Here is a 23,976-nt window from a genome sequence, read left to right on the forward strand (position 1 = left end):
TAAAGTAAAAGGAAAAAGAAATGATTTATAATATTCAATGGACATGTAGCAGTCATGGAAAAATATACAAAAGCCTTCCCAAAATATATTATTTCCCCTGTTTAAAGAACTTAAGACAAAGAGACTTAGCTGATGAATCCCAGACATGTAGTACAATAAGTGAAGACCAAAATTCAATTCAGTTCGGCTCAATTCAATTCCATTCTGTTTAGGATACATTTATTAAGCACCCGCTATGAAATAGGCACTGAACTAGGCACTGGGGATACAAAACCAACATTAAGCTCCTGCTCTCAAGGAGCTTACCTTCTATTGGGAAATGCAAGAGGTATACAAGTAATTAAGTCACAAGTAAGTACACATATGTGTATACATATATATGGGTACTAGGTGGCACGATAGATAGGGTACTGGAACTGGAGTCAGGAAGGCCTGAGTTCAAATCTGATCTCAGACACTTATTAGCTGTGTGACCCTGGGAAAGTCACTTAACCTTGTTTGCCTCAGTTTCCTCATCTATAAACTGAGCTGGAGAAGGAAATGGCAAACCACTCCTGTATCTTTGCCAAGAAAACCCCAAATGGGCTCATGAAGAATGCTACATGACTGAAATGAACATATGTACATATCCACATACAGGTACACATATCTATACACACATATCACATATACATATGTCTATACATGCATGTGCAGATATATACTTACATATATATTATTGCGAAGTAATTTCAGAAGGGAAAGAGAACTAGCCAGGATTGAGGGGGGTTGGACATCAAAGCTGAGCCATGAAAAGTCATCCTTCCTCAAAGTAAGCATTGTGGTCACATAATGGTCTCCACTATTTAACCGATAATCACAGAAGGAAAAATATACCTTGTCAGGCATGTAAATGGCCATACAATCTTGGTCTTTCACCTTTCTTGGTTCTTTTCATTAGGAAAAAGGGCCTAATAATTTAAGCATTCCCTGTTTTGCAGGGTGATTGGTAGGAAGACGTTTTGTAAACCTTGAAGCACTCTACAAAAGTGAGTCATCACCATCATTATCATCATCATTGGAGATGGCATAGCACAGTGGATAGACAGCTAGCCTTGAAACCAGGAAGATCTGGGTTTAAGTCCTACCTCTGACACCTAGTGGTTACTTTGGCCCAGGGGAAAATGATTTACGCTCCTCAGCATACTAGGCGCCTCTCCAAGACTACCGTTTCAGAGAAAGGACTTAGGAGCTCCCTAAACCAATGAAAGGTCCCAGTCATAGTTACCATCATTATTTTTATTTGATCAGCTGCCGTTGTTGCTGAGCCTCCCATCCTGTCTTTTATTAGAATGACTGGCTTGCCTGTTGATGGCCACCATGTCCAAGGTCTTTTCTGGCCACTCAAAGGACTCAGCCATACTTCTTCTGACTCATTATATGTCTAAGAAGAATGTGACTGTGAGAAGGAATGGAAAGAATACAGGACTTAGAGTTGGGAAACCGAGCCAAGAGCTCCAGCTCAGCTTAGTTACTAGTTGTGGGAAGTCACTTCCCTGAGGTTCACATTCCCTATCTACAAAATGGAGATAATAAAACTTGTTTTATCTGAGTCACAGCAGCAAGGAAAGCCTGCTGTCAACTGTAAAGTATTCCATCCACATTCTGCTGCTGATGGAATGATGGAGGCAGGCCATGGTGCTCTAAGGGTCAGCATTTCTCCTCAATGGCCTGGGAAGAGAACTTAGGAGCTTTGTGGGGAACCACTAAAAAATGTTACCTCCTACTAATAAAGGGGCATCATAGGATCATAGAGAAAAAACTGGAGAGGATATTAGAGGAATCTAATTCAACCCCATTGGAAAAAGAATAAGAAAAAACAGCCATTTGCAATGATAATTCTAGAGCTCTTTGTCAAATATGTCAGAGGCAACATTTGGACCAAACTTGAGTTCCAAGTCTTGACATTGACACATATGGCTTGTGAGATCCTGGGCAAGTCACTTAACCTCTCAATGCTCTAGGCAACTCTCTAAGACAGTTATTTGCATAGAAGGTATCAGCTTTCATTGGTAGGAGGAGTTTCCTTTCTAAGGTGTTTCTTATATCAATGAAATCATTGGTCCTGTCCTAATCTCTATCCCCTTTGCCCAGCAAGGGTTAAGCTAATGAAAGTTTTGTAGAGCATGGAGATAGAGATGTACCTAACCTTAAATTTTGTTGTTTTTTTTAAAAATTTTATGTGTACTATCTTTTATTTTTACTCTAAATTTATTATTTTTTCTGTTACATGTAAAAACAATTTTTAACATTTTTTAAAATTTTTGAGTTCCAAATTCTCTTCCTCCTTCTCTCCCCTCCCCCCTTATTGAGAAGGCAAGCAATTTGATATAGGTTATACACGTTCAGTCATGCAAAACATATTTCCATCTAACCTATAAATTTTAAATGAAAAAAGTAGCTTTATTAACTATTCAACTTGTAGATTTCAAAGAATAAAATAAGCAATAACAAAAAGCTGCCTTGGGTTATTTCAGCTATTGAGATTTGTCTCCTTCTCTTCTGTTCAGGCATGCTCAAATCTGACCAAGCTGATATGCTTTGACCCAGCCATTAAGAATTTGTGTTGGAAACATTCTGTGAGAACTGGTCATCCATTATGACTACATCAGCTTCATTAAATAATTATAGGTCCTTTTAAACAGTTTAGGTCCAGCATCCAGTTAGCCTGAAGACTGAAATGATTCCAGCCCAGTAACCAACAGATGGCCTGGCCAACAACAGTGCACATACATACACATTGAGTTGATCAATCTATCAAGTGTTTATTAAATACCTACTGTGTACCAGACCCTGAATTGTGCACTATGTCTAAAGGCAAAAGTAAGATAATCCCTTTCCTTAAGGAGCATACATTCTCTGTATGCGGATCCCTGCTTTCATAAGCAAAGGGAAATTATAAAATTGGTGGCCCGGAAAGAAGTGGGTATGAAGACATATTTGCTTCCCTTTTTCCTCATCTCACCTCATCGAAGAAGGCCAGTGCATTTAAGGGCTAGCACATTTTCACAAGGAGGCAGAAACATTCTCTAATAAAATACAGCCTATTAACAGGAAATGGAAGGTTAGCCTCCATATGATGATAGCATGTGGAGGTTAATAATTTGATAACAGCCATTCATGTTACCAAACTATGTGGTAGCTTCCATCCTAGCTCATAGGTTTAAAAGTGGAAAGCTCCTTGGAGGTCGTTAAGTCCACTTCCCCGAGCCCTGCCTCCCCCAGCTTGCCTCATTTTACAGGTGAGGAAATCGAGACCCAAAGAGATTAAGTGTCCTGCCCAGAGCCACACAGCTGGTAAAATACCAACTGAGGTGGGATTTTAACCCAGGTGATCCTGATTCTAAGACCACAACTCTGCTCCCTATAGGGGAGCATAGCCTTTGATTCTCCATGACATTTTAGTCACTGGCTACGCAACAGCAAACAAACAAACAAACAAACAAAAACCCTACTAACCCATCCGAGTCAGATAATTACACTCCCTGCAAAACACCCAGGCACCGAGGACTGGAAGCCTTTTAGGGGCTCTTTATCATTTCCTGCCTTTTCCAGAATGAGACTAATTTTCTCCTATTTCAGCAGGATCATGCAAAGAGCAAGAAAGAGAGGGAGAGAGAGAGAAAAGAATGGATTGTCAGCATTATTGAAAAGATTCATGATTAGTCACACTCACTTGAAGGCAAGTTTCTTGCCAGACACTACTGCACTCATTAACAGACCTGAGAGCTGGCACCCCTCCAACAGCTGAGCAACAGCTACAGGCCTGGCAGGCCCAAAGGGACCTACAAAACCCTGTGTTCTCCCACACCCTGAAGTGAGAAAGGCCAGTTTAGGCATGCCTGGGTGAAATTGGCTCCCCAGATGCCAGGTTGAATCTGTTTGTTTTATGCTCTGAGTTGCTTAAAATATAATTATCCAGGAACCCAGCTGGTGTTGAAATGAAGGTAACATCTTTCCACGTTCCTTGGAAACAGTTACCTGTCCATTGCTGCCTTTTTCTCCCCGTCGGACTGCCAGAGAGCCTGGCAATTCTGTGCAGTGTCAGCCCGGGCTGCCTCCCACCCAGCAACAGCTGTTACCTGCTGCCTGGAACATCCCTGGAACGGCAAACATTTCTTTCCCTCATCTAACAGCGGCAATGATAACTTAGATTTTTGCTGTGTTTACCGCTGAAGAGCACATTGCCTTGCATACTTATCTAATTCATCCACATGGCATTACAGCGATATCAGGCTGAGAGGAAGGATAAAGATTTCCCAATTTTCTACTGGCAAGAGAGGTGAAGAGGAAGAAAGTAGCAAAAAGAGATCAGTCAGAGAAAGTACAAGCCCAGTAAGGGAGCTTGGGTATTCTGCTTTCTAGGATGGTGGTCTCTGCTGTTAATTCAAATCAAGTCACACAAATTAACAAACCTAGTATGTGCAAGGTGCTGCACTAGGCACTAGGTATAAGAAGAAAGGGAAAACTGTCTTAGCCCTCCAGGAGCTTACAATCTAATCTAATAATTAGAAGCCAAGGATGCTTCTAATTATCATAATAAAGCCATCACATTCCCCTTAAAAGTGTCATTTCTTAAAGCCCCATTCCAATTGCAACTAATTTTGATCATCTACCTAAGGTTCTTACCTAGGGTGGGCTCACCCCCAAGGGATCTCTGGGTAGATTTCAGTGGATCTATGAAGTTGAATGGAGAACAAAACAACAACACATCTTTATTTCAGTATAATTGATTTTCTTTGTATCCTATGTATTTATTTTACACATTTTAAAACATTCTTCCAAAAGAGGATCCATAGGCTTTACTAGTCTACCAAACTAGTCTGTGATCCCCAAAAAGTTTAAGAACCCAGGCTCTAGGAGGATTTGGGTGGTGTCAGGTTTATGTCCTGACAACCATGTACAGTCTGGAGATGGAAGGTGAGTGCTTCAGATCCCAAGTGCACTTGGTACATCACACAACAATACTATTTTGTTGTGGTTCAGTCATTTTTCAGTTATATCTGACTCTCTGTGACCCCATTTGGGGTTTTCTTGGCAAAGATACCAGAGTGGTCTGCCATTCCCTTCTCTAGCTTAATTTACATATGAGGAAACTGAGGCAAGCAAGGTTAAGTGACTTGCCCAGGGTCACATAACTAGTAAGTGTCTGAGGCCAGATTTGAACTCGGGAAGATGAGTCTTCTGACTTCAGGCAGCACTCTATCCACTGCACCATCTAGCTGCCCCAATAATACTATGCCTTGGTTCAAAGTGTTTTCATGGAGAGAAGAAAAAAACTTTTACAATCATAGTTATAGAACCACCCCTGTCTTACTTTCTGTCAAAGTCATTGGACAATAGAATTCCTTCTTTTCTTCCAGAAATCATCTGCTGATAGAAGGATTAACTCAAACTCACGAAGCCTGAACTTTGAGATCTGATTGGCGCAAAGGAAATTAAAATGTAAGAAAATGTGAATTCTAGTTTTGAAAATGGAGAAATTAGCATGACATGGTGTATAGAGAATTGGCCTAGGAGTCAAAAAGACACACATACAAATTAGCTCTGTATATGACCCTAACAAATGAGTTACCTCTTAATGTCCCCCCAAAACTCTCTAAGACTAAAAGCTACAGCTGCCATCGGTAGAGGGCATTTCTACCCTGGGAGTACCCTACAAATAGGAAATCATGGGTCCAAGCAAAATAAATGAAATTTAGATAAAAGAAATTAATAGAGTCCAAAGCCCTGGCATGGAACTTCTTCAGGCTGTCACACTCCAGATGTGTCCTCAGGATGACATAGAGAAGTATAGGAAGCCTCGGCTTTAATCGCTGTGGGTTGATCAAGTTTTAGAAACTGTACAAGGCTGCTAGATAGCTCTATGAATAAAGGATGCATACGGTTGAATTTGTGGGCATGTGTGAAGGATGTCTGGGAAGATGAGGATCTTCAGGTTTTATGCAAAAAAGTACATGCTCCCCCCTTTTTCTGTGTGAGTAATTTTTTCCAGTGACTATCACAGAGTCTTTTCTCATCCTGAAGGGGTAGATTGGGCCTCATGAACCTGCACGTTGGATCAAGGGAGGAGAACTATTTACCTGTTTGCCTCAGTTTCCTCAACCAGAAAGTGGGGATAATAATAGCACCTACCTTGTAGGGTTGTGGTGAGGATTCACAAAAAGAACATGGCACAATCTCTAGCACACAGCAGGTGCTATATAAATGCTTATTCACATTTCTTCTCCTCAACCCCCTCCCCCATCACAACTGCTTAGAGCTGTCCCCATCTGCCATGATTGTGGAAGGCACGGGAAAATGGACATGACCCAAGGAAGGTAGGATGGGAATAGATCTCGGGAGCAGCAATACGGTGCCTTGCTTGGCAGCTCCCTAACTCAGTAACACTGCTTAGGGGACGGTATATGGATACACCACATGCTTTGGTTATCAGTTTTCTCCAAACTTCTGTCTACTTTATGTATCACGAGTGATTTGTATGCCCCAGGAGGGCAGTAGTTTGAGGACTGGATTTGGAGTCAGGAAGCTCTAGGTTCAAATCCTGCTCAGATACTTATGAGCTATGTTTCTTCAGTTATTGTTTAACCACTTTGAGTCTCAGTTCACTCATCTGTAAAATGAGAGGTTGGACTAGATGACCTCTGGGGTTCCTTCCAAGTCTCAATCTGTGATCTTATGAGTGCCAAGAGTGTTTCCAATATCCCTACTCTCCCCTGAACTTCATGCATTTTGGCCTTGTTTTTTCAATCTCTCTAATATAGTCATTAAATGTGTGTGTTACAGTCACATGTGTTTGACTCTTACCCCCCACCCCATAAGTTCCACGAGGAGCAGAACTACATCTTATCTAAACTTTGTTTCTCACCCAAAGCCTATCAGGATGCTCTGAACGGCAGGCACGTACTTCGGGGGAGCTAGGAGAGGCAGTCCAACTGCAATGTCGGACTTAGTGTCAGGATGATCTGAGTTCAAATCCTACTTTTGACTTTTAGTAACTGTGGGATCCCCGACCAGCCCCTTAATCTCTCTCAGCCTCACTTTCTCCACATGTAAAATGAAGACGATAACAGCACCCATTCTACAGGGGCTTTGTGAATATCAAATGAAACAGCATGTTCAAAGCCCTTTTTTAAAGAGCTGTAGGAAGGTTAGCTACTATCATTATACTAAGTGTTTGTGGAGTTGAACTAAATTGAGTGGATATGTTCAAGTTGGGAAAAATACATATGTTCCAGTTGAGGTGTTATGTACAGTTGTAATATGTCTTTGTGTATGCTTTATTTGACCTATGGCTTTATCAGTGTTGGGTAGCCCTGCCCCCTTCCCATAATGCAGCTTTCAACTACTCTAAACTCTTAGAAATTTACCCAGTGCACTAAAGGGATGATTGACTCACCCAAGGTCACGTAGCCAGTAAGTGTCAGAGGAAGACTAGAAACCAGGTCTTCCTGTCTCTGAGGCCAATTCTTTTGCCAAGATGCTTTCCCCATAAGAGACACATTAAAGAGCATGATGACTCCATAATGAAGGTTCACCAATAATAACAATAATCTGAAACACACATCTCACCAAAACTTGCAATGTTCTTGATCTCATTTAAACTTAAAAGTCATTCTGTGATGTCGGTATTACAGGTATTATTATTTTCATTTTAAAAATAAGGAAATTGAAGCTCAAAGGAGTCTAGTGATTTGCCCAGGATCCCAACAAATAATTAGCATCAGAAGTCAGATTTGAACTGAGTTCACCAAGTCCAGGACTTACATCCAGTAGACGAACTACCTCTCAGGGAAGCCCATGATGGCACCTGTATGCTGGTATGGAGACATATGTCTGATGTATTTGTGAACACTTGTGGTGAATAGAGTAGCTGTGTTTAAACCATGTATATGACAGCAAGGGGAAAATGATAAATGAAATGTACCGGGGGAAAGCAAATAGCAGATGTTAGAGAAAATAAAAATAATACTAAAATCTCTTTTGTCTTCTTAGTTATCATGCATTATCATTTGTGACAAACATGCATGAACCTAAGAAATTTCCCAAATTTATATTCCACTTGAACATTTTGTAAGCTTACAAAATAGCTACCTACTCATCCTCTGGAGGCTGCTTCTCCTTCCCCCAGCTTCTTCCCTCCAGTTTTAGTAAATAATTCATCATTACCCCGGAACAACAAAATCCAAATCTTCAGTATGTCTGTTAAAAGCCTTTGTATACAGCTGCTTACATTAATCAGTTTTTCCTCAGTGAGTTTCAGATGAAAAGATAGCAGTGGTCAGGAATTGAGCCAGTCTCCCAAACAAATCAGAGAGCTGTAGTGATCCACCCAGCCACCTCCAATCATTTTCGAGACTACCAGGAATTGCTCCTCCTGGTTTGGCAGGCACTGGCAGATAGCTGGCTGGGAGCCTTTATTCCTCATGGATGTCCTGTCTTCACAATAACCATATTTTTCTCTTGTAGGTAAAAAAGTAATTAAATCAAATTGGGCAGTATTTGAATCTGACCAAGTAAATTATCCAGTTCAAAGGAGGGTCCTGAGAGATAACTGCCCAGGAGGCTAAAGGCTGGACAAACATAATACTCCTGTAGGCCTTGGGAGTGATATTCTTCTTCGCTTCTCACCTAGAAGAGTAATTGAATCAAACTGGGCAGCATTTGAATGTAACCAAGCAAATCATCCAGTCCAATAGAGGTATTGATAGGTAACCGGCCAGGAGGCCAAAGCCTGGACAAACATAGTATTCCTCCAGGCCTTGGGGGTAATATGCTTACTTCACCTCTCACTTTTGGAACTCCCTCTCTACATGGATCACTAGGGAGATTATTTGGGGCCTACACCAGGGAGGTCTGGAAGGATGAGAATTATAATCGGCAAGAAACATAGTCATGGCAGGCAGTAAAGCTTTTTACATGTCAGAGGTCAAAGATCGACGTATATCAATTTTTAATTAGGAACCAACCTGAAGTAGATAAATCTGGGAACTTCAGATGTATGGCTCCAAAAATCAGACAGTAAACACAAACATACACACACACACACACACACACACACACACACACGCATCCACATCTACATACTGGTTTTCTCTTAAATTCTATATGTCCTTTGGCCCCTTAAATGAAGCTTAGTAACTGTGTTAATGCTTTATGGGCACACAATGTGTATACATACACATATGTACATGTACATGCAGCTACGTGGCGCAGTGGATAGAGTTCTAGGTCTGGAGTCAGGAGAATTTATCTTCCTGAGTTTAAATATATTAATAGATAGAGAAGTGGAGACTGGAGGAATGTGACATAGAGAAAGTCTATGAGGAATATGACAAGGTCCTCTAAACAAATTCAACCATTATACTTTGGTTTGCCTTGATATTCACTCATTTCAGTACAAACATGGGTACAGGGTAGTCAGAGGAAACTATGTTGGGAAATAGAATTCTATATAAAAAAACCAAAGAATCAAAGGGCTTATAGAGCACTAGAAATTTCATGTCTATATTTTTTGAACCTCTTCAAGAAGAGGATCTAAATGTACTGGAAGGAACACCAATCATCTGAAAAAAAAAACTAAAACCAAATTGATTCTATCTTAGCATACAGGAAATGACTGGTTACGAACATAGGCATAAATTCAGAATCATCTATGTGTAATCAGATTATCAACTGGTTAGAACAAAGGTCAAAATCAACACCAAATTAGATGGAAGAGGAAAGATGAGAAGAAAATCTTTTGAGCAAGTATCCAAGCTCCAGCCCAAATTGTTGAAACAAGTAACAACTGCTGAAAAATAAGGGATGAACAAAATCATTTACTCTATCACAATTTCTCACAGACATTTAAGTAATGCAAAGGAGGCTGATAAAGCCCCCAAACTACCTCATTCGACAAACTCTATTTCCTTGCCACCATTGCCAAAGCCAACATTGGTTGAGAGTACATGGTTGGTCACTTGCAAAACACTGCAGAGAGGGATAGCTAGAAGATTAGGAGGAGTGTTGCCTAAAAAATAGTCAAAAAAATGAGGGGAATGAGTTTGTGGAGGCCTTGGTCTGAGAGGCAACTAGGTCTGATTGTTCTGAAAGCATTTTCAAACGAAACTGAAAGTCATACAAGAAATAGCCATAAATGGAACATAAATGGGATCTTCTAGCATAGTCTAATTAATGACAAGAGTATCATTGCTACATTTCCCACAGTGACTATCGAAAACTTTTCCCATGCTTTTCTGATTAAAACCAAACCACGCTATGAGCTCTCTAGACACTGTCCCCTATTTGTTGACACTAGAAATTTGGAATCTGCCTCCGCAGCCACATTAGTCTCTGATAGATAAACTTTCACCTTGTCTTCTCCAGATCCTGGCCTCCACCTCACTTCCTGGCTATTTCCAAACCATGGAGCTTCCTTCTCCTCTGACACTCCCTCACCCTTGCTGGCTAACCTTCATGTGCTTCCTTCTCCCATTACAGTGTGAACTCCTTGAAGAAATGGACTGTTTTGCTTAATTTTATTCTCATTTCTTAACATAGCTCCTGGCACAAAGTGCTTAATAAGTGCTTATCTATCTATCTGTTTGTCTACTTCCTATTTGTTTATCTATCTATCTATCCATCTATCCACCAATCTATTGTCTAACAGTATTCCTGTCTGTCTACATTTATTTCTTCAAGCCTCATAACTGACTTTTACTTACCTAATACTCATGAAATTATTCTGCCTCCTATTTAATGAGATCAAAGCTCAATTTTCATTCTATCCATCTGTTATTATTGCTTTCTCACTATCTCCAAATTGCCTTATTACAACAGTTATCCTGGTGGCTTTTTTTTCCTGTTTCGGAGAAAGAGATGCTCTTCAGCATTACCAAGGTATTGTGTGTCCTATTTTGGAAAAAAAATTATAAACACCATGAAACAGTCCATATAATACAAATTTATTTGCAACTATTTACATTTAAATAATTTAATTTCAATTTTCAAAATATTTTAATTTTGAGTTATTTCATTCAAGAATTTATCAGGATTTTCCCCCATCCATTATTATTCATTTTGCTTCTTATATGGTTGTAATTAGTGTGTACTCTGTCCTTCTCATTCTACTTTTTTTTTGTGTTGCAAAATTGCAAATTCCTTTATATTTTCCTTACACTTACTGATCTTAACAGCATAATAGTATTCTATTACATTAATGTATTACAATTGTTTAAAATTTTTAATGATTTTCTCCCCTTTTAAATGGTCTTCTCAGGGTTTGTTCCCAACTATGAAATTATTTGGTGAAATGGTTTATTTTGTAACTTTTACTTAGTACTACCAGATGGATCCTCCAAACGTTCTAATAGCTTGCAGCTCTACCAATTATATATATTGAGTATATAGCTGAGTATACTTCTATCTACAAAATATTGCCAGAATCATTTCATTGCTTTTAATAATTTGTTACAGGCTAATGAGGGGCTAAAGTTGCTTCAGTTGATTTTTATTATAATATTGAGGACCTATTCAAGAGATTAGATATCTTCTTAGATTTCTTCTTTCTTTTGAAAAGTATCTATTTCTATCTTTTAACCATTTGTCCATTAGAGACTGGGAGTTGTCTATGCACATTTTCAACAGTTCTTTACTTATTGCAGATGTTAGGTTTTTATATTTGCCATAAATGTTTTCCCCAATCTGTTATTTTTCTTTTTATTTGGTCATATTATTCATTGTTTTATAAAATTTTTAATAATTTAAAATATTAAATGCATCCATCTGGTAAAAATTATTCATCATTTAATTGAAAAAATCTTGTCTGACATGGTGTTATATGCCTATAATCTCTGCTATTGAGGAGGCTTGGCTGGTGGGATAACTTGAACTCAGGAAGTTCTAAATGGCAATAGGATTACAGCCAGTTGGGTATCTCTACTGTCTGATATCAATATGATGAACGACAGGGTGTTGGGTGCCACTGGGCTGTGTAAGGAAGGGCAATCAAACTCAGACTGGAGAAGAAAAGGTCAAAGCTTCCTCGATGATCAGTAGTGGGATTGTGCTCAGAGTGGCCCCTGCCATCCCAGCCTGGGTGACATAGGGATAACCTTTTTTTTTTTAATCAGCAAATATTTATTAAGTATCTTTTATGTTCCAGGCACTGTCCTCTTCATTGGGGATTCAAAAACAAACAAAAAAAATGAAATAGTCCCAGTCCTCAAGAAGGTTATATTCTATTAGAGGGACAATTGGTACATAAATAATTAGCACTTAAAAAAGTATGCACAGAATAAATACCAGGTAATTTTGTTGGGGGGGGGGTGCAGAGAGGACACTAGTAACTGGGAGGATAAGCAAAGGCTTCACATAGAAGGTGGTCTTTGAGCAGTTCTGAAGCAAACAAGACATTCAAAGAGGGGGAAGGTAAAGAGAGAGGAAGTGCCTGGGCCACAGCCAAGAAAAGATATGGAGATGGAAGATGTGGTGTCATGTATGAGGAACAGCAAGATTAGTTTGGCTATGTCATAGAAAGTAGCACCCTGTTACAATAATTAGTTTATTTTAAACCTGGAATGATCCAATTTAGGCTCCTAAGCTCCAGGAGTTTCCCTCTTCTTCAACTTTAGGGAATTTATTTTAGATAAAAAGCTCTGAGTTCTATCACGATAACTCTGAGCCCCCAGTTTGGAAAATTCCTAACATATTAACCTAACTTTACATTTATATCTTGCTCGAGTTAACACCTCCCCGCCCCAGCCTCTTTGTAGTTGAGGCAAAATTCAATTCAATAGAAATATTATGGTAGCAAAAACCAGATTATATTATAGTGAATGTCAGACAGAGACTGAGAGGAGAAGTTGGGGAATGAGCCCAGCCTTTTCTTAGATCTTCTCTCAGCCTGAGTTTTCTGCTCCCAAATTTTTGTAGAGCTGATGTTTCTTCTAGATAGTATCCCTCTTTTTCACAGCTCATTTGCTCCTTTGGTGTATGTTAGAATGCCAGCCTCTTGAATCCAGACCCTCAGAATCTTTTCTTTTGAGAACTTAGCTTCTTCCTTTAATCAAATTCCTTAGGACATGATCCCATCTTTCATATAATGGCTTTGACTGAGGCAGGCGCATACCTACATAGGTGCTGTTCACACAATTCTAATTGTTTAAGTCAATCAAAAAGTGTTCAGACCTAATAAAGGGTGTTACTTAAGGTGGGTGGCACAATCTAATGGAGCCCACCATTACAAATATATAATATAACCTTGGAAATGTAAGTTGTCACCAAGTTGTGAAGGTCTTTAAAAGTCAAACTGAATAACATATTTTATTCTGGAGGCAACTGTTTATTGAATGGGGGACTGTCATGGTCAGATCTTTAAGAAAATCAATTTGGCAGCTGCATGTAGGATGGATTGGCAAGGGGAAAGAAATGAGGTAGGAAAGACAATTAGGAAGCCTTACAACAATCCAGACAAGAGGGGATGAGGGTGTAAACTTGGGTTGTGGCCAGGTGACTAGAGAGAAAGAGACAAAGATGTGAAGGGAAAAATTACAATATTTGGCATCTACTTGAAAGAATAAATGAATGAAAAAACATGTGTTAATCATTCCAGTGAAAATTTGACAGCTCACAGGGTCTCTCAAGCTGGTTCCAGCACACCCCTACGTCCCTGACACTGTGCTAAAGAATGAGAATACAAATATAAGCAAATAAATAGTCCCTGCCTTGGCGGAGTTAACAGTCTAATAAGGTAAGGCAACACATAAAGAGGAGCTGAAACTATGCAGGGGATTAGACTAGTATGGAAATGACTGAAAAGTAATAGGAGGTCTGGTTCTGGACAAGGAAGGGTAAGAGCTGGCCTACTGGGGCCCAAGGTCTCAGGGGCAGAGTCCAGGTTACAGTCGGAAGGGAATGAGGAGGATAGCCAGAGTGCAGATGGTGTAGTTTGGAGCTGGATGTGTGGATATATATGTGGGGTGAAGAGAAACTAAAGCTGAAGGATAATGTCAGTGTTGTAAACCAAGGTGACTGAATGGTGAGTGATGCTTTCAACAGAAACAGGAAAGATGAGAGAGGAGCAGCCTAGAGAGATGAGGTAATTTACCCAAGGACACCCAAGTAGGAAGTACCTTTCACATAATATGTGCTTTACAAAACGTCTACATGTAGTCGTTTCTGTTAAATAGCAGAGCCAGAATTGGAAGTCAGATATTCTGAATCCAAGCCCGTCTCTTCTACATCACCTTGCTTCAATTTCTGTTTTAGGGATAACCTTTTTTAAAAAAAATTCCTTCCATATTTGTGATAAAATACAACTCCATTTTCTATAATCTTTTTTCTAGTTCCTTTTTCATGTTTAAATCTATTACATAGATGGAATTCATTCAGCTATGTGGTAGAAGACATGAGATATGGGTATAAGTCTACTTCCCACCAAATTGCTAATGTATTTTTCCAGTTATATTTATTTAATAATGAATTCTTTCACCAATCTGTATTTCCTTATGTTCACAAAACATTAATCTTTTTATGTATGTAGTTTGATGTTTGGAATCTGTTCTATTCCAGTGATATCTTTTGGGTTTGTTTTTATTTTTGTTTTTTGTTTTTTGCCAGTACCAGACAACTTTGATGAAAATCACCTTATGATATTTTTTAAAGTCTTGGGGTACAAGGTCACCTTTATCAGCTTTTTAAAAAATTCCATTCAGGCCCTTGGTATTTCATTATAATTCTTTCTACTTTTATGAAAAAAAAAACTCTTGTCATCTTATTTAGTATTGTATGAAATCTAATCTGTTTTCCTGGGCCAGTTTTCTCCAGAGATCTTCTGGGATGTGTTTATCCTGTAACCTCATGCATTTTCAATTTAATTGAACTAACACTTCTTAAGTGCTTACTATGTACAAGGCACTCTTCTAGGCACTAGAGGTATAGGCACATAAATAAATAAAACAGTTCCTCCCTTCAATGAGCTTATTTTCCTTTGAAGGAGACAAAAATGTACAAACATAGTTATATAGGCAATCTATATAAATTAAATTAAATACAAGGCCATTTTGAAGAGACCATTTTTGTAGGAGAATGTGGTACTTGAGCTAAGTTTTGAAGGAAACTAGGGTTTGTAAGAGGTAAAGCTATAGCGAGAACATATTTCAAGTCTGGGACATTGCCGGTGCAAAGCCACAGAGACAGGAAATAGGTTGTTATGGCTGAGGAACCCAAGAAGGCCAGATTCATTTATGCTAAAGTGTGTGAAGGGGAGCAATGTATTTTAAACCTACAGAAGTAGGTTGGAGCCAGTCAGTGAAAGGACAACCAGACGAGTTTGATCCTAGAAGTGACAGGAAATTCAGCTGGGGAAAAGTGACTCAGATCAATCTTTTAGGAAAATTTGGACATCTATACGGAAGATGGATTAGAAAGGGGAAAGCTTTGGGATAGGAAAATCAGCTAGGAGAATAATGAGGTAAGATGTGATGTGTAGCTCAGTTGGAGTGACAGCTATGTGAGTAGAGAGGAAATGGATGTGAGAAATAGTATCAAAGTAGAGATGACAAGACTGGGCAACTGTAATGACAAACAAAATGGGATTTTTTGCTGTTTTTTTTCTTTTGGAGTGCTTCTGAACACTAAGGCAATCAAGTGCCTTTGATTGAGTCTTGCCTTTGTTTGAATCAAGAGTCTGTGATTGAGCCGAGAGTCTTCGATGACCTGCTTAAGTCACAAGAAAGCCTAAGTCACATGAGTTTGAGGTACATGGTTGTGACGCCCTCTGTGGGCTGACCCTGAAAAAATGTATATCTACTCTGAGGTTAGCATTTTGCTTTGGGGCTCACTCATTGAAAGAGTATTCATGTGATTGGCCAGATGAGACTCTGGGTAGCCATTAAGGAACCCCCTGGCTTTGAAAACTCAGATATTGGTGCTTTTCTCTCTGGTAACAATGTATGTATTGCTATGATCAGACAGTTAAAAGCCCTGTCTGCTGATTTGAGTTATTTGCTCTGTTTATATAATTTCTGTTTGTGTTTTCTCTGAAGTTCAGGGTGCTAACTTTTTCCCCTGAACTAAGTGAATGATACATGTAGGTTTAATTAAAATGAGGTTATAAACCCCTTTAAGTTGCTTTCCTTCAGGAAAGAAGATCAAAGAATCTGTGCTAGCAGCCCTCCTGTGTGCTGGTATTGTTGGTCTTACACCTCTACAGCACCTGCTAATCACATTGGTATTACAGCAACTGGAAATTGGGGTAGGGGAGACCAAGGAGTGGAAGATATCACTAAAGTTGTGAAACTGGGTGTCTAGGCTGGTACACTTGACAGAAACAGTGACGTTCAGAAGACTGGGTTTATGATAACAATAATTAGTTCTGTTACATTAATTTCAAGGTGCCTAGGGAACATCCAGTTCACACTGTCCAGTAGTCAAATCAGTTGCTGATACACAGTGCCTGACACATCATATGCATGTGGACTGACTGACTGATGGGTGCCTGTAACTTAACGGTGTCTTGGGGATGGGTATATAGGTCTGGGAGAATTCTTCATTAAAATGATCACTAAACACATGGGAAATGATAAGTTTATTCAAAGAGAGAGTGTAGAGAAGGGGAAAAAAGCAGATCTAGGTCAAAACCTTGGGATACACCAACAGTTAGGGTGGATGTTGGTCAAGCAAAGGATTCTGAGAAAAAAAGTAAGACAAGAATTAAGAGAGGGAAAAAAACCCAAAGAAGGTCCCCTCTCCACTCCACAAAACCCAGAGGGGAAAGCAGAGCATGTCCAGGAGGAGAGGTTGCTCAACAGTATCAAACATCCACAAAGCTGCCAAGTTCATATTTCAAAACCCCCATAAAAATTTAGTGTCTTCCTAGCGCCAAATTTCAGTGTTTTCTCTCTATTGTCAAATATTGCAGAGAGGTCAAGGAGAATGGGGGTTGAGAACAGGTCATTAGATTTGACAATTAAGAAAAAAACCTAAAATTTGGAGCTAGGAAGACACTAAATTTTTAATGGTTTTTTTGGAATATGAACTTGGCAGCTATGTGGATGTCTTTCCTTCTCTAGTGGCTCTATCCTCATCCTCAGTTTTCCCAGCCCTAAACAAAGGCTTCCCTTTATCCTTCTATATGCTCAAACTACATCCCAACCCAATTTTTTCTGAAAATTTTTTTTTTTACCATTCCTTTGGCCTCATCCTATTCTACCTGGCATCATGTTTATTTATGTACTGGCTTTATCTCTCCCTTTGCTTCACCCCTCCACCAATCAGACAGTAAGCTTCTTGAGGATAGTCTCCTATGGCCTCAACCACCAAAATTCTTGAAAGAATAGTATAAATTTGCTGACTATAGTTCTTTACTAATACTAATTCTTTTACCACTTGAAATCACATCTTCCAACCTTATTAACACACTGAAACCACTTTCTTAAAGGTAACCACTGGTCTATTAAAATTGCTAAATTCAGGAGCCTTTTCTAAGTCCTGATCAACATTGGTCTCTTTTCAACAGTCAGTATTGTTGTCCACACCCTTCTTATTGAACTGTGTCCTTGATACTTTCACTTCTGTCTCTATACGTTCTCTCTTGCCATCCACTTCCATAACTTCAACTATTCTTTCTTTATGAATAATTCCCAATCTCAAATATTACCTTTTATCCCTAAGATTTAGTCCTACATTTCCAATTACTTGGTGAACTTTTATATTTGGGGGTTCTATGCCTGTATCTCAAACTCAATGTGTCTAACACTTATCCCATACAACCCTAGCTCCTATTCCTTTCCCAATATCTTCCATTACCATCATTTCTCTGATAACCCAGATTCATCTTCTGCATACCATCACTTTCCACATCTTCTCAGTGCTTCATTCCCAAAGTCTCTTGAATTCATTCCTATCCTTCCATTTCCACCATTACCATTATGTCCAGACCCTTATTATCTCACTCCTAGATGGTTACAACAGCTGTATTTATTATGATATATCACCATACACATTCTTATTGTAGGTTTTTTAAGGATGGGGGAAGGGGAGAGAATTGTATCCTAAGTGTCGTCTGTTCTAGGCACAGAATGTCTTTCTGAGATTTTCTTAAGGAAATATTTGCCCCAGGACTAAGTACTGGCTTTCGTTACCTAGGGTAACTGAAATCTGTGAGCAACAGAAAAAATCGCACATAATCAGTACAATGATAAATTTCTTGGAAATAAAAATAACCTTCTATAGAAAAATTAAATTTATAGTTATAATGTTTTCTGTTATATAGTATCGTAAATTCTACTTCAGTTCTCTCATTTCAAAAAGGGTTTGTGATTCAGGTCTCTAAAAAATTTTAGATAGATTAATGAAAACTTAAGGAAGAAAGAGAAAAAAATTAAAAAGAATGCAAAACAATATACAGGAGTAAATGAAGCTAGTATCCTTATATTTGATAAATCCCCAAACTCCAGTTATTGAGATAAGGAATTACTACATGACAAAGACTCTCAGGAAAATTGGAAAGCAGTCTAACAGAAAACAAGTTTAGAACAACACCTCATGCCATATACCAAGATAAGCTACAAATAGATACATTACTTATACATAAAAAGTCATATCATAAATAAATTAAAGGCACAAGGAAGAAACTGCTTTTCAGATCTATGGTTAGAGGAAGAGTTTGTGACCAAATAAAAAGGATAAATAAGATCATAGAAGATAAAATAGGCAATTCTTATTATGTGACATCTAAAAGTTTTCGTACAAACAAAACCAATACAGTAAAAAATAAAAGGGAAATAGTTAACTGTGGGAAATTGCAGCAAATTTCTCTGACAAAAGTCTCATTTCTAAGATATATAAGAAACTGATTCCAATGTGTAAGAACAAGAACAATTCCTCAAAAGATATATGATGAAAGGATATGAACAGGAATTTCTTGGTTAAAGAAGAAATCCAAGCTATCAAGAACCACATGAAAAAATACTCCAAATTGCTAATAATTAGAAAAAATGAAAATTAAAACAACTCCAAAGTTTCACTCAGATTGGCAGAGGTGACAAAAATGACAAATGTTGGAGAAGTTGTTTGGAAACAATATTTTAATACACTGTTAGTATTGCTGTGAAGTAATCTATCCATTTTGGAAAGTGATTGGGAACTATGCCAAAAGTCCTTAAACTGTGACTTTCTTGTTTGACCCTTTGACTCTTTGTTTGACCCAATGATATCACTACTGAACATATGCCCTTAAAAGATCAAAGAAAGAGGAAGAGGACCTGTAGGTACAAAAATATTTATAATTCTCTTTGTGGTGGCAAAGAACTCAAAACTAAGGGGTATCCATCATTTGAAGAATGACTGAAGAAATTGTGGTATATTAATGTAATGGAATACTCTTAAACTTAATATATGAAGAAGAATTTCAGAGAAATCTGGTAAGATGTTTATGAACTGAAACAAAGTTAAATGTGCACAACTAAGATCACAACACAAAACAAAAATGTTATAAAGACAAATGATTTTAAAAGACTTAGGGACTCTGATGAACATAATGATCAGCTAGGATTCCAGAGGACTGAGGTGGAAGTTTGCAACTCAGTTTCTGGCAGAGAGTTGATGCACTCAAGATATCAAATGAGACATATATTTTTGACATGACCAATGCTAGAGTTTGTTTTACTTGAGTAAGTATATTTGTTACAATATTTTTCCTATTTGTTTTTTTTTAACTAGTTGAGGAACATGGGAAGGAAAGAAAAAAATTCTTGTTAATTAAAAAAAGTAAAAAAAAATTAAAGTAGTAAAGGAAAAGAAAGGAAAGAAGGTGGGAAGAAAGGAATAACAGTTATAAGAGGATTTATTTTTGCTCTGTCTGGAGATAATATGTAAAGTATGTGGGTGAAGAGTTAAGGAAAGGGGAGTAAGTACCTGTTCTAAAGTTTTGTGTCAGTCAACACTACTGTTTACCAAATGCCAGACTCACGGATGCCTACATTACCTATCCATTGAAAAGTACAGGGTTCTATCATTCTATGCTTCATTTTTTAAAAATCTGGTTGGTTACTGGATAGTCAATCATCTGACCACCAGTCTATAAGGGAGCAACTTCCCACTGAGGTTAGCGATGCGCTTGGTGCCCAGAAAAATAGTTGTGTGGGGATTCTGAGAACTATGTCCTGCATGCTATGATGAAGACTGGAATTATTTCTGTAAACTTAGCTCTGCCTTTTGTATTGTTACTGCTTGGGGTGGTGAGTCCCTCCCCTCTCTTCATTTTTATTCAGAATCTTGAACATGTATGTCAGGATAAAGATCTGTGGGCTAAAAGAGAAGGTTAGTCCTAAACACCCAATAATTTCAAAATGATAGGTTATACCACATTCATGGTTCCCAGGCTAGAGAAAGTTTCCATCAGGTCATGTGATTCGGCCCATGTTAGGGAACACAGCGCCTCTAAGTATGCCCTGACTAGCTTCTGAGCCTCCCTAACCATCCACTGGAGTCCAACCAACCATGTTCAAGTAAGAGGTTGTCCTGAGCTGGGCTGGGCCATGAGTCACTGTTTTGCTCTCAGTTAAAATGGTGATTTGGCAAAGGAGAGTAAGTTTTGGTCGACTGTTTGGATTCAGTTTTAGAGTTTCAAATGCCTATTTCCAATTTACTTGAGAAATGGAAGAGCACAACCACAATCACTCTGGGGGAAATAACCGCTTTGCTTCAGCATGACACTGATACAGAAGTAACTTCTGCACCTGAGTCTTTACATAACTGAGAAACACATCAAGAATTGAGCTTTCTTTTTTAACACTCTTTGCTTATTCCTACTTGCTTACGGGCAAAAAAGAAACTAAAGGCAGGTTCAGAGAACCAACCCACAGTCTCAAAGGACTAAGAAATCCTTTTTCCACCAGAGGCCAAATCATAATATCCTCCCTAGGATTGGCTGATGAAAAACAGTAAAACCTCAGGTATCCAGAATCTGCATAGAATGAATCGTTCCCAAGGACTGAGTTTTCTAGATAGCTGAATGATTTATTCTATTCAGCATGAACACCATTTACTTTAGCCATTTTGGATGAAAATCTTTCTGAAATGTAAAACAGCCTTCCCTGCTACTGAACACATGTGATGGAATTTAACCTTTTCATGATGACTAAAGGTCATATTGTGAGCACTATTGTAATATTCTATAACATAGCAATGCTCCAGAGCCTATTAATATATATTAGGTATTTGCTTCTACATAAAATAGACCCAAATTTCTGTGATTTTAGAATTTTTTGGTCTGCTTTTCTACTTCCCCTGTCTCTCATTTCTCTCTGCTGCCAGGATGCCTGCTTGTTACAATACCTCTTTCCCTTTCTAATTTCCTATTTCTAACCTACTTTGGAGTTGGAAATGTTATCTCCAAGTCTGTTAGAATTGTGTATAAAATAAAAGTAAATAGTCTAATGAGAACCAGAGAGGGTCCTCCTAAAATCAAGAATATAGTTTTGATGACATCCTTTTTGGCTTTCTTCACTCGTTTGGTTTTTTTTTTAATTTTGATTTTTTGGTTGCTTTTGTTCCTTTTTAAGTTCATGGCTAAGCTCAAGAGAAGTGAGGTTCCTGGATAGTACGTTTCCATCTAGGTTTGTATAATGGTACCAGAGGCCCTTTCTCTTTGGGCACCTAAGAACAATGCCAGCTAGGCTCACCACTTGGTGGCAGTATATAACACTATGGTCAGACCCATTCAAACATTAACATGAAATAACAAAGTCCCTGCAGAATTAATGGCCCATCCTCCTCCTCCCTCCTTGGGGGTGTAAGTTCTCTTACAGAGTTAAGAGTGATAGCTAATATTTTTGTAACTGGGAGGCAGGGGAGGGGTGGGGTGGAGAGAAGAGCAATATGCAGTTATTTAAAATGAACAGGAAGTCGGCCAAAATCAAACTAAACACTTTTCATTAGGATATTTTCACTGGGAGGTTTTCTTCCATGAAATGATTTCCAATTTTTTTTTTTGATGCAGCGAGGCTCTTTTCAGTGTGGACCAGTTCTATAAAAGAAAGGTAGAGAGACAGAACATTTATCGAAAAAGCAATTCACAATGCCAGTAATTTTCTGTATCTCTTCTGCTATTATCAGAGACAGTGGTTGGGGGTAAGGTAGGGGAGGGGGTGCAAGGGGAGAAAATCTCTCAGCCAATTTTCAGTCTCTCAACCTCAGACTGCTGTGATCATATTATCCTATGTTTCTGACTTCAGCCCATTGCCATGGAAGTAATTATGTCAAAGATTCAGAGCAGTGATTTTGATACAGAATTTAAAAGAAAGACAGAGATCAGGATCCAGGAAAAGAGGTGTGCAGAAGTAGAGGGGGCAGGCAGGGAAGAAATATGGTAAACTGAATGTGTCTATTGTCCTGGGGGGCACCTGTTGCAGAACCCAGGGAAGGGTCACTTCTGTGTTTTTTATCCCATTTCATGTGACTTGATTCCAACCCAGATACCGGGGAAAAAAACCTTATTGTGGACAGCTCAGAAGGCTGGCATCATCTCTGTACTCTGAAGCACACTGGCTCCGTTCCAAAACTCAATTTGATTTAATTAGGCACTATTACAGAAGGCAAACAGCATGCTGAAATCTAAGGGTTCCTGGAGAAATTCCTTCCAGAATCATTACCCCAGCACCCCAACTGGTTCCTCAGAGGTCCTTCCTGGGTGCTCCAGATCTGTTAGAATAGATGATAAGAAAAATAACACACACTTATTTAACTTCTTAACATTTGCAAAAACATTTTCCTCATAATAGCCCTCATTGATGAGTGGTACATGGGCATAATGACTCTTGTTTTACAAATGAGGGATGTAGACTGAACCTGACTCCTGCTGTCAAATCCAGTGCTGCTTCCACTATGGCACACTTCCCCAAAAGTCTTCTGAATGTTACTTCCCCACCCCTGGACTAGACCTTCTTTTACTTGGTTGAGACCTTGCAAGGCACAGAGGTTCTTAATCTGGAGTCAAGGAATTTTTTAAAAAGTTTTTGATAACTATATTTCAATATGATTGATTTCCTTTGGAATCCTATATATTTTATTTTATACATTTGAAAACCTTATTCTGAAGAATCCAGAGGCTTCACCAGGGTGCCAAAAGGGTATGCTGGAGCCAGCTCAGACCTATTCAGAAGAAATTTTCAGTGTCAGCATTTTACATCATGGAAATCAACAAAGGCTACAGATCAGGGCTTGATTTATTGTTTTGTTGATTGTCTAGACTTAGAAAAGTGATGGGGAAAATGCTAATAATACAGATTAAATTTACAGTTGTCTTGTATATTTCTTTCTCCCTTTCTTCCTTCCTTCTTTCCTTCTTTCTTTCTTTCCTTCCTTCCTTTCTTTCTTTTCTTTCTTCCTTTCTGACTTTTTCTTTCTTTCTTCCTTTCTGCCTCTTTCTTTCTTTCTTCCTTTCTGTCTCTTTCTTTCTTCCTTCCTTCCTTTCTTTCTTTCTTTCTTTCTTTCTTTCTTTCTGCCTCTTTCTTTCTTCCTTTCTGTCTCTTCCTTCCTTCCTTCCTTTCTTTCTTTCTTTCTTTCTTTCTTTCTTTCTTTCTTTCTTTCTTTCTTTCTTTCTTTCTTTCTTTCTTCCTTCCTTCCTTCCTTCCTTCCTTTCTTTCCTTCCTTCCTTCTTTCTTTCTTCTTTCTTTCTTTTTTTCTTTCTTTCTTTTTTTCTTTCTTTCTTTCCTTCTTTCTTTCTTTCTTCATCAGCTGTTAAACATTTGCCAGTACACTCTTGGGTACATGACACGAGAAAAGGTTAAGAATCCTGGCAGCAAAGACTTGTCTAAAAGAAAGGAACCTATGAAATATTCATGCCTGAGATACTTTATATAAACTACAAGTAGCATAAATACTGTAAACTTTTTTTCCTGGACTTTAAATCAAAGGACTTGACAAGCTGACAAAATATATTCCTTTTGCACC

General features: G+C 38.5%; 1 long non-coding RNA gene across 1 annotated transcript; it reads right to left on the reverse strand.

Annotated features, from left to right (window-relative positions):
- Positions 1–21,940: 21,940 nt before the first annotated feature.
- LOC118838457 lies at positions 21,941–23,150 on the reverse strand. The gene is made up of 3 exons (XR_005009595.1): positions 23,111–23,150; positions 22,517–22,725; positions 21,941–22,051 (listed from the first exon to the last, which is right to left on the reverse strand). It is a non-coding gene; the product is annotated as an uncharacterized LOC118838457 (long non-coding RNA).
- Between the last annotated feature and the right edge of the window lie 826 nt (positions 23,151–23,976).

This window comes from Trichosurus vulpecula, chromosome 2 (genome assembly GCF_011100635.1).
Source record: "Trichosurus vulpecula isolate mTriVul1 chromosome 2, mTriVul1.pri, whole genome shotgun sequence".
Classification (NCBI taxonomy): domain Eukaryota; kingdom Metazoa; phylum Chordata; class Mammalia; order Diprotodontia; family Phalangeridae; genus Trichosurus; species Trichosurus vulpecula.